The following is an 8,795-nucleotide window of genomic DNA, read 5'->3' as shown; positions in this document are numbered from 1 at the left end:
ATAATCAGAGTGCAGTACCACCTGATGGACTATCAAGGCACCACACCTTGATGATGAATTCACTGAAAGCCTCCATTTCTGTAGATTGGGGAAAATGGGGCAAAGAGCCAAGAGTGAGCGATTATGGCTATGGCAGCACCTCAGACATCATCTGGGCCACCAGCAAGTGTAAAGCTGGTCCACGGGCATCCCAGGAATAGAGGACAAAGGCTCAGCCACCAGCTCCCCTCTGCCCCTCTCTCTGGGCTGCCATTGGCCTGTATGATTTCTACATTTGCAGGTCCGTTCTCTGGGTCTCTTCTGCTGATTCTCTGCTGAACTGATGCCACCTACTGAGTTTCCACTGAACTGCAGATAACAGATGGTGTCTTTCTGCCAAGCAATGGTTGTGGCTCTTTTAGTCCATGGAGCCCATGAGCTAAGGATTGTTTGAGCTCTTTTGTGATTCGGAGGTCTACCAGCACCCAGCCAACACAGAGTGAAGCCCTTCTCTTAACTTCCCCTCACTCAGCTCCATCTGTTATTTGATTTGGCCTGAGAAGGTCCTTTTCAATTCCCATCATGCCCTTGGCCACTAGCACTGAATCAAATTATCCAACAAGACTGCAGAGATGAAAAGAACAAATGAACACAGTAGCCTAGTGGGTGATCAATCCAGGGACACCCAGGAGAGGATTCCTTATTTGAAAAGGATTGTTGGGAAAACTGGAAGGGACTTCAGCAGAAATCAGGTTTAGACTAACATTTTGCCTCATATACCATAATAATTTCTAAAAGGATATTGTCCTGAATAGAAAAATCACAGCATAAAACAAATAGGGGGGCAGCTGGGTGCCTCAGTGGATGGAGAGTCAGGCCTAGAGATGGGAGGTTCTGGGTTCAAATGTGACCTCAGACACTTCCTAGCTGTGTGACCCTGGGCAAGTCACTTAGCCCTCATGGCCTAGCCCCTACCATTTTTCTGCCTTAGAACCAAGGCACAGTATTGATTCTAAGGTAGAAGGTAAGGATTTAAAGATAATTACATAAATAGAACTATGACCAGAGGAGAAATTCTTAACCAAAGGAGTGATATCAATATCACTCAATATCAATCAATAATCAATTAACAAGGGAGGCAACTGGATGGTTCAATGGATAGAGAGCCAGAGGTCCTGGGGGCCTATGAAGGGTCAGGACTGCTTAGGAGGGGGAGTGACTCAGGAAGAGTCAGACCTGGCTGAACAACAACATCCCCCAACATAAATAGGGGACCCATGTCCTGGCCCAGGGAGGTGGTCAATGTAGTAACTGTCCCTCTCTCTGGTGGCTTTGTATGACACAGCACAGGAGGAAGCATCCTGACCCCCAGTACTAAACACTCCCTATTGGGTGAAACCGAGCAGTCTTTTTTTAAACTCTGACCTTCCATCTTAGAATCAATACTGTGTATTGGCTCCAAGGCAGAAGAGTGGTAAGGGCTAGGCAACGGGGGTGAAGTGACTTGCCCAGGGTCACACAGCTAGGAAGTGTCTGAGGCCAGATTTGAACCCAGGACCTCCCGTCTCTAGACCTGGCTCTTAATCCACTGAGCCACCCAGCTGCCCCCAAGACTGGACAATCTTAACACTTGACCCACACCATCCCTGCTTTTGTGTTGGGAGCCCCGGAGCCAAGGTGGAAGCAGGGAATGTTCCAAGACCCAGAAGCAGCCTTTTGCTCTGCTAGAACCCCCTCTTGTTTCCACTGCCATCTGGCTCTCCCCTCGTCTCCCTCATTCATATTTGCTAACTTGTTAAAACCAACTCAAGCAGTTGAACATAAACACGGGACTCATATCAGGGGTGGTTGGAGACTTTTTTTATTCAGGTTTGGTTTGGCATCTGCCTGGGACTGGACAGCCCGTGAGGACCAGAATGATTGAATGGGTCCATTTGTAGCGAGGGAGCCAATTAACAGCCTCCTTGTTGGAAAAACTGAAAATATTAAGAAAGAATATTTTCTCTGGTTTATGAAGTCCTTTCTAGATGCCTTGAAAAGGTCTCTCTCAGAGAGGGAGGTAATAGGTAGAGGACAAAGAGATCTCTCATAAGAAAATGAATGCAGGGTGGATGCTGGAATGTGCACCAAGAAGACCTCTAGTCTTATCTTACCTTATTCTCAGAAGGATTAACTCTAGACCCACTTAAGGGAAGAGCCCTCTTCTATTCCCAAGATTTCCAAGGGGCAGTTGGATGACTCAGTGAATAGAGTGCCAGTCCTGAAGTCAGGAGGTCTTTAAGTTCAAATCTGCCTTCGGACAGGAATATGTGACCCTTAGTTGTGTGACCCTGGGCAAGTCACTTAACTCCAATTCTCTTCTACCTTAGAACATAGTATCTGTTCTTAGTATCAATTCTAAAACAGAAGGTAAGAATTTTAAAAAACCAACGTTTTCTAGATACTGTTATAGACTTCTGGGAGAAGACTATATTGATTCCCTAAGAGGAATGGTCCAGAAAACAATGAGATAGTGACTTTGTTATTCAGGAATGTTAACCCCAAACTATATATTTTCATATTGCGATTTTTCTTCCCTGAGATTCCTATCCATATTATCTTGGGGAGAGACATATTAGAAGCATGATGGAACTATGCTGGTTTGGATATCTTTCTCTAAGTCAGAAATAATCTAGCTATTCGTGTTAAATAAATTTGTTAAATAAGTTTGTTTGCATTACCTTTTTAACAGTAGGGCAAAATGCAACCAAAGTTATCTGAAAAGCACACCAACACACAGACACAGACATAGACACAGACACAGGCACAGACATAGACACAGACCCAAACCTGAACCTGACACTTAAATCTGGCAACATTTTTGCATGTGTAACTCAGTTACTACTCAAAGTTCAGCTTGAGATGTAAAGACAGGGCAAAACCAATGGTAGAGAAATTATTTGTACTGTCACCTGGGAAGAAGCCTCAACCATTTTATAAAGCATACCATACTGAATTATTCCTCCTTCAAGCTCAGCTCTCTCTCATTGGAGCAGAGATTAGAAAAGGTCATAGCAAAAGAAAAAAACAGGGGCTCTCCTTCCCACAAGGAAGAACGGAGAGGGACACAACCTCAAGAAAGGGTTCTTAATCTAGGATCTATGAACTTGGTTCCTTTAAAAGATATTTTGATAACTCAGTAATCCATGCATCTTATGCATTTAAAATAAGATTTTGAGGAGTCCATAAAATTTGCCAGGCTACCAAAGGGACCCATGATTAAAAAAAAAAGTGAAGAGCTCTTGCCTTTGAGTAACACCTATGGACCTCTGGGGTGAAGGCAGCTTCTGCTGCCCACTTATGCTCATAAATGGCTATCCCTGTTACAGCCTTTATACATCCAGAATTGGGGATGGGCTGGGTAAGACAAGGATGCTCCTAGAAACAATTGCAAGTCGAGGGGACTCTTTGTAGTCCTGGCCTTGAAGAAGATGAGCTTGGAGTACATTGAATACTTAGTGCCTACAAGCCATAGAAATATTACACAAATTTTCCTTAGAATCACAGAAACTCAGAACAGGAAGGTCTTTTCCCCCAACCAATCCCTTTGGGGATCACAAGTGCTCTCTATCACAAGCTCAGCCAATGCTTATCTACCTCCTGCTTGGAAGGTTTTGGGGTGGTCAGGGAGGACTGGCACCTCTGGTGTGACCTTTTCAGGGTTGCTCATCCTTCCTTGGTGTCCATCTTTCACCCAATTTTCACCCGTGGCTCCAAGAACCTGTAGCATGAGCAGCAACCACACTCAGCAGACAGACTAAACCAGGTTAAGGATAATCATCAGGCCTCAACCCTTCAGTGAGTCGGGGAGTGTCTACACCAGGCATGTGAAGACACGTGCATGTGGATGAAACCAATTTGCTCCAATAGCTACAAAGGCAGCTGAAGAGTGCTTTGAGCTTGGTCAGACATCAGAGATGCTAAGGTCATCCATTGCATCCCAGGCCATCACCAGGCATCCTGGCTTTGACCTCGCTATTGCACTTAGATGACTCTGGAAGAGAGAGTGAGGCTGATGACTCTGTGCCATCCTGTCTTACTTAAGTTTAATTTGTGTTGGAGTCAAGACGTTATTCCATAATGGCATTGGCCCTCTTTGAAAATGATGGATGACATGGAAACATGTATGATAACACATGCATAACCTGTATCATATTACCTGCCTTCTTGGAGAGTGAAGGAGAGAACACGGACTGCCAAATGTCAGAAAACAATTATTAAAAATTGTATTGACATATAGAAAATTTAATTCCAAAAAAAGAAAACAAAACATGAAATAACCCTCAGCTTGAAAATCTCCCATGACAGGGAACTTGCTACCTCAAGAAATAGAGTATTTCTGAAAGAGGGAGCTGAAATGTCCTTTTCCAACTTTTCTTGATTGGCCTTATTATTCACTCTTAAAACAAGTCACTCTTTCCTTCTATAATTAAAGGGACTGAAGGAATTGGATAGCTCTAGGCACAGAGATTACAAGGGAGACGATCCTGGGTATGGCCTTTCTGGCCTTCCTCCCACTCCTGTATTCCAGCTAAGGTCCAAACTTATAGACAATTTTAGGGGGCACATATCTTAATGAGATCTATGGTCCTGAGGGAAGTTCTTATACTCCCCAGACTTGAGTTTTGGTCATTCTTGCCAAATATAGTGACTTCTTTTATAGCTGGAATTGGTTTCTCTCCATTTTCTTTCTTTTTCTTTTTTTTAAGCCCTCACCTTCTGTCTTAGAATCAATACTGTGTATTGGTTCCGAGACAGAAGAAGAGTAAGGACTAGGCAATGAGGGTTAAATGACTTTCCCAGGGTCACACAGCTGGGAAGTATCTGAGGCCAGATTTGAACTCAGGACTTCCTGTCTCTAGGCCTGGCTCTCAACCCACTGAGCCACTCAACTCCTTTTTATTTTTCTTTCCTGTAACTTTCTTATCTTTATTTATTCCCTCTTATATTTTATACTTTAAACAGCAGATGACAGGGGAGTTTGAATTTGACCCTTCATGGGGAAATTTAAAATACAATACTCCCACTGTAAGATGCTGTTTTGTGATCCTGAATTGAGATTTCATGGCATAAGAAACTAACTCCTAATGAAGAAAACTCTTCTACCAAAAATCACCAGATTGACAACTGATGAGAAAATTCATAGTACTATAGGGTTTCATGGGTCAAAGAGAAGTGAATGTCTGAAGGCCCCATGACCTGCTATATGTTGGAGGCAGATCTAAACCTTGGGCTTCCCGACCCAGAGGTTGGCTCTATTTCTGATAAGCCATACAAAGAGAGGGATGGGGAGTCTACAGTCAGGGTACTAAAGAAACAACCAGAAGAGAGAAGGGAAATGTTAAGGATGGAACTAAACTAGTAAGATTCAGGCTGGAGGGCAATTTGGAACTATGCCCAAAGGGCGACAAAAGAATATCTACCCTTTGACCCAGCCATAGCACTGCTGGGTCTGTACCCCAAAGAGATAATAAGGAAAAAGACTTGTACAAGAATATTCATAGCTGCGCTCTTTGTGGTGGCCCAAAACTGGAAAACGAGGGGATGCCCATCAATTGGGGAATGGCTGAACAAATTGTGGTATCTATTGGTGATGGAGTACTATTGTGCTAAAAGGAATAATAAAGTGGAGAAGTTCCATGGAGACTGGAACAACCTCCCAGAAGTGATGCAGAGCGAGAGGAGCAGAACCAGGAAAACATTGTACACAGAGACTAATACACTGTGGTACAACTGAACGTAATGGACTTCTCCATTAGGGGCGGTGTAATGTCCCTGAACAACTTGCAGGGATCCAGGAGAAAAAAACACCATTCATAAGCAAAGGATAAACTATGGGAATGGAAACACCGAGAAAAAGCAACTGCCTGAATACAGAGGTTGAGGGGACATGACAGAGGAGAGACTCTAAATGAACACTCTAATGCAAATATTATCAACATAGCAATGGGTTCGAATCAAGAAAACATGTAATGCCCAGTGGACTTACGCGTCGGCTATGGGGGGTGGGGGGGAGGAAAAGAAAATGATCTATGTCTTTAACGAATAATGCTTGGAAATGATCAAATAAAATATATTTAAAAAAAAAGATTCAGGCTGTAAAGATGCTAAGATCAAGATAAGCTTAGGACAAGGCTAAAAAAAAAGGTGGTGGAGAGGGGCTTTCCTTCCTTCCTTCTTTCCTTCCTTCCTTCCTTCCTTCCTTCCTTCCTTCCTTCCTTCCTTCCTTCCTTCCTTCCTTCCTTCCTTCCTTCCTTCCTTCCTTCCTTCCTTCCTTCCTTCCTTCCTTCCTTCCTTCCTTCCTTCCTTCCTTCCTTTCTCTCATCCTTTCCTTCCTTCTCCCCCTCCTTTCCTTCTTTCCTTCTAAATTCATATACAAGTTTTGGGTGTCAGGCCAAGAAGAGAACAGAGAATAGTGATAGAATAAAAGAAAGTTCAAAGACTCACAGTTCAAGCCATCTATTTCTTTAGTTCCTTTGCTCAGAAAGTTAGCTTTCCATTTCTTTGTGCTTTTTAAAACTCAATTCAGTGGTTTTAATCAATAACAAGTTTCTTCAGGAATCCGCCCCCAGTGGCTGTTATTTCAGATCACAAACTTTTCATTCTACAAGTTTAGATGATGTGAATGACATCAAGTAGAATCTAATGTATTCCAAAAAAGGAAAAGGAAAAATAAGGGGGAAATTCTTTTTTAATCAATCAAGTAATAAGCATCTATTAAACACCTACTGTGTGTCAGGCACTGTGCTAATTGCTGGGTATACAAAAGAAGGCAAAAGACAATCCCCTGCCCTCAAGGGCTCACAGTCTAATGGGGGAAGACAACAAACAAACAAGTATATACAAAGCAAGCTACATACAAGATAAATTGGAAATAAGAAATAGAGGGAAGGCACTGGAATTAAGAAGGGCTGGGGAAGGCTCCCTATAAAAGGTGAGATTTTAGGTGGGACTTAAAGGAAGCTAGGAAGGTCAGTAGTCCAAGCACAGGGAGAGCATTCTAGGCATGGGGGGCAGTCTGAGAAAATGCCAGGAACTGTGATGGAGAATCTTGTGTCTTGTTCATGGAATAACCAGGAGGCCAATGTCACTGAATCAGAGAGAGTTGGGAGAAAGACACAAGAAGACTGGAAAGATGGAAGAAGGCTAGGGTTCAGAAGGTCAAACAGAACATTTTGAATTTGCTTCTGGAAGTTATAACAATCCGGGCAGTGATTGTTATATAATTTTCCTTTGTGGGTTATAGCTTGAGAAGGAGAAAGGAGTCTGAGAAAAATGGATGCTAAATCAAGACACACACACAAGTTAATTGATAGGGGGAGTGGTGCTTGCTCCTGATGATATTCTCCTTAGAAAATTAAAGGGAAATAAGAGAACACGTGGAAGTAAGAATTCCGAGATAGATAGCACGTGGCCAAGAGTGGTGCTAGGAAAGATAAAGAGAGATAGAATAAAGAGCTCCAAGGTTGCAGGAATCAAGAGGGAGAGCAGCGCCCCTCACCCCAGCATTCATTGTGGATTGAGAGGTGATCAATGAATACGTAACATAGCAGGTAGGTCTTAACATTGGTTGAATAGACAATGACAAGATCAGAGGAGGTGGGGATTCACCTGACATGCGCTTTTCAGAGGAATGTGGTTTGACCAAGTGAGAGCTAAGGTCTGTGGCTCAGGCTCAGGAATTCTCTTGCCCTTAGAACTGTCTATACATTGATCATTAACTGATCTGATCAAGTATTTAATACATCAACCATACTTCCATGCCTGGTATGTTACAGAGGTAAAAGGGAACCACTGGAGTTTACTGAGTTATGGGGGGTTGTATGTTTGTGACATGATTGTACCTTTATTTAAGAAAAGTCATTTTAGTGGTTAAATAGAAGATGGACTGGGCTGGAGAGAGTTTCATGGCAGGTGGATCCACCAGTGGGCTATTGCCACAGTTGTAAGATATTTTTAGAAACTATATCCAAAATTCCCTACTATTTGCTGTTGTCTATTATAAGAAGTCAGCTGCATTCATTGCTGGTGGAGTTGTGAACTGATCCAACCATTCTGGAGGGCAGTTTGGAACTATGCCCAAAGGGCGACAAAAGAATGTCTACCCTTTGATCCAGCCATAGCACTGCTGGGTTTGTACCTCAAAGAGATAATAAGGAAAAAGACTTGTACAAGAATATTCATAGCTGCGCTCTTTGTGGTGGCCAAAAACTGGAAAATGAGGGGATGCCCATCAATTGGGGAATGGCTGAACAAATTGTGGTATATATTGGTGATGGAATAGTATTGTGCTAAAAGGAATAATAAAGTGGAGGAATTCCATGGAGACTGGAACAACCTCCAGGAAGTGATGCAGAGCGAAAGGAGCAGAACCAGGAGAACATTGTACACAGAGACTAATACACTGTGGTATAATCGAAGGTGATGGACTTCTCCATTAGTGGCAGTGTAATGTCCCTGAACAATCTGCAGGGATCTAGGAAAAAAAACACTATCCACAAGCAGAGGATAAACTGTGGGAGTAAAAACACGGTGGAAAAGCAACTGCCTGACTACAGCGGTTGAGGGGACATGACAGAGGAGAGACTCTAAACGAAACTCTAATGCAAATATTGACAACATGGCAATGGGTTCGAATCAAGAACACATGTGATACCCAGTGGAATCAGGCATTGGCTATGGGGGTGGGGGGGAGGAAAAGAAAATTATCTTTGTCTTTAATGAATAATGCTTGGAAATGATCAAATAAAATATTATATATAAAAAAAGAAGTCAGC

The 8,795-nt window shown here is 42.8% G+C and overlaps 1 long non-coding RNA gene across 1 annotated transcript in view; it reads left to right on the top strand.

Annotated features, from left to right (window-relative positions):
- LOC130453932 (uncharacterized) overlaps positions 1-8,795 on the top strand; it is a 50,765-nt gene that overhangs the window by 31,798 nt on the left and 10,172 nt on the right. The gene's annotated exons all lie outside the window — the stretch shown is intronic.

Source organism: Monodelphis domestica, chromosome 4 (assembly GCF_027887165.1).
Source record: "Monodelphis domestica isolate mMonDom1 chromosome 4, mMonDom1.pri, whole genome shotgun sequence".
Classification (NCBI taxonomy): domain Eukaryota; kingdom Metazoa; phylum Chordata; class Mammalia; order Didelphimorphia; family Didelphidae; genus Monodelphis; species Monodelphis domestica.
The sequence above is the reverse complement of the archived record's forward strand: the minus strand, read 5'-3'. Positions and strand labels throughout refer to the sequence as shown.